This window comes from Dipodomys merriami, unplaced genomic scaffold, assembly GCF_024711535.1.
Source record: "Dipodomys merriami isolate MVZ:Mamm:240054 unplaced genomic scaffold, mDipMer1.0.p SCAF_1199, whole genome shotgun sequence".
Lineage (NCBI taxonomy): Eukaryota > Metazoa > Chordata > Mammalia > Rodentia > Heteromyidae > Dipodomys > Dipodomys merriami.
The window spans coordinates 80,275-83,289 of NW_027202492.1; the positions used below are offsets into that span (position 1 = coordinate 80,275).

General features: G+C 39.4%; 1 pseudogene; it reads left to right on the forward strand.

The window, feature by feature from the left end:
* Nucleotides 1-543: 543 nt before the first annotated feature.
* LOC138822963 (heterogeneous nuclear ribonucleoprotein A3-like) lies at nt 544-1,665 on the forward strand (annotated as a pseudogene).
* The last annotated feature ends 1,350 nt before the right edge of the window (nt 1,666-3,015 follow it).

Genomic DNA, 3,015 nt, shown 5'->3' on the forward strand with positions numbered 1-3,015 from the left:
CTAATGGAGAACTCTCCATGAGCAGGTAAAGTCTTCAGTGTCAAGGCTGTAATAGCTACATGTAAAAATGTCTTTAAAATTACATGCATCAGTGCTGGGTTGTGGCTTAAGCCATAGAGCACCACTTTGCAAACCTTACGCCCTAGGCTCAAACCCTGGTACCATACATACATAAAAGAAGAAAGCTCATACAAACAAATAAGGGGAATTAACTGTATCAGCATTCTTGAAGGGAGAGTAATTTCATATACAAATAAAAAGGAGCAGGGTACCAGTTGCTCACACCTGCTACATTTCCAGACATGTTTAAAATTTGTCCCAATCAATCTCACCCCTTATATCAATTTCCTTTCCCCCTTCTCCCCTTCCTACCTTCCCAAAACAATTTCAACATGCTTCCTTGTTCAATTTTCATAGCTGCAAACCATCTCTTTCAATCAAATTTATACCCTTTCAAAATACGTTTCAAAATTATGCACCCTTGGCCTCTTCCTCTCGGTATCATATTGAACTCGAGTTGGAAGAGGCCGGTCCGATCTCAAAATGGAGGTAAAACCGCCGCCCGGGTCGCCCCCAGCCCGACTCTGGCCGTCGCTGCTGTCACTGGGGGGAGGAAGGCCATGATCCAAAGGAACCAGAGCAGCTGCGGAAGCTGTTTATTAGTGGTCTGAGCTTCAAAACTAAAGATGATAGTTTAAGAGAACATTCTGAGAAATGGGGCACACTCACAGATTGTGTGTTAATGAGAGATCCTCAGACAAAACGTTCCAGGGGCTTCGGTTTTGTGACTTATTCTTGTGTTGAAGAGATGATGCAGCCATGTGTGCTAGACCCCACAAGGTTGATGGACGTGTTGTGGAACCAAAGAGAGAGGTTTCTAGAGAGGATTCTGTGAAGCCAGGAGCCCATCTAACAGTGAAGAAAATTTTTGTTGGTGGTATTAAAGAAGATACAGAAGAATATAATTTGAGAGACTACTTTGAAAAATATGGCAAGATTGAAACCATAGAAGTTATGGAAGACCGGCAGAGTGGAAAAAAGAGAGGATTTGCTTTTGTAACTTTTGATGATCATGATACAGTTGATAAAATTGTTGTTCAGAAATACCACACTATTAATGGGCATTATTGTGAAGTATAAAAGGCCCTTTCTAAACAAGAGATGCAGTCTGCTGGATCACAAAGAGGTCGTAGAGGTGGATCTGGCAACATTATGGGTCGTGGAGGAAACTTTGGAGGTGGTGGAGATAATTTTGGATGTGATGGAAACTTTGGTGGAAGAAGAGGCTATGGTGGTGGAGGTGGTGGCAGCAGAGGTAGCTATGGAGGAGGTGATGGTGGATACAATGTATTTGGAGGTGATGGTGGCAACTATGGTGGCCGTCCTGGTTATAGTAGTAGAGGAGGCTATGGTGGTGGTGGACCAGGTTATGGAAACCAAGGTGGAGGATATGGGGGTGGTGGAGGAGGATATGATGGTTACAATGAAGGAGGAAATTTTGGTGGTGGTAACTATAATGATTTTGGAAATTACAGTGGACAACAGCAATCAAATTATGGACCCATGAAAGGGGACAGTTTTGGTGGAAGAAGCTCTGGCAGTCCATATGGTGGTGGTTATGGATCTGGTGGTGGAAGTGGTGGATATGGTAGTAGAAGATTTTAAAACAACAGAAAAAAAGGCTACAGTTCTTAGCAGGAGAGAGAGAGCGAGGAGTTGTCAGGAAAGCTGCAGTTTATTTTGAGACAGTCGTCCCAAATGCATTAAAGGAACTGTAAAAATCTGCCACAGAAGGAACAATGATCCATAGTCAGAAAAGTTACTGCAGCTTAAACAGGAAACCCTTCTTGTTCAGGACTGTCATAACCACAGTTTGCAAAAAGTGCAGCTATTGATTCATGCAACATAGTGTCAATTAGATGTATATTCCTGAGGTCTTTTATCTGTTGTAGCTTTGTCTTTGTCTTTTCATTACATCAGCTATATTGCCCTGTGAATTGTGGTAGTGGTACCAGGAATAAAAAATTAAGGAATTTTTAACTTTTCAATATTTGTGTAGTTCAGTTTTTCTACATTTTAGTACAGAAACTTTAACGAAATGCAGTTTTGAAGGTGTTTCCTTGTGAGTTAACAAGTAAAGATCATTGTTAATCACTATTTTGTATGAATTTTGCTAAAGTTAACTGTAAAGGAACACCTACTGACTTGCAGTTTAAGGGGAATCTATTCTCCTCATTTCCAAACCATGATACGAATGGGCGCTGACATGTGGAGAGAATAGATACTTGCATGTATGCATTGTGTGTTTTAGATACATAGGATTGGGTATTTAAATTAGCATATTTGTGAATTTAATAGCATTAAGATTACCTTCAAATGAAAAAAAAAAACCCTCAAAATCCCTATTTGTGCATTTTCCTTCAATGAAATCATGGTTTTAGTGTGTTTTAAGATTTGCTGAATCGTAGCTGTGTTTAGAACATCTCCATACTACATTTACCTTGATCACATTGAGAATGACAGCTACCATAGTTTTGGAGTGTAAAGCATGTCTGCTGCCCTCTATTTAAATTTGTAAAGGGTAGTGGATATTTTCCCCATCCCTTTAGAAACCATTCTTAATTTTTGATTCAGGACCACTAAGTGTGCAATGTCTGAGCATATTAGTGGATACCTGATTTTATTCTGTTTTTCCTTTGAGACCCCTGAGGCCTATAAGTTTTATTACTTTTCCTTGGTTTAATTTCTCCATGCAAGTTTTCAGAGGAAGAGAATAAAAACACACTTCATTGTCAAATCCTTAAGAAAAAATTATGCACCCTCTACTATACCTTTGTCTCTGAATCTCTTTTGTAATTTGGTTCAGCAGTATAATAATGTGTATGCTATTTATGTATGAAAAGCAGTTTGTGATTTATTTATGTATTTATTTATGAAAAGCAGTTTGAGATTTCTGATCAGAATTAAAAAGAAAAGAGGGATAGTGCTTGCCTAGCTGGGCGCTGGTAGCTACTC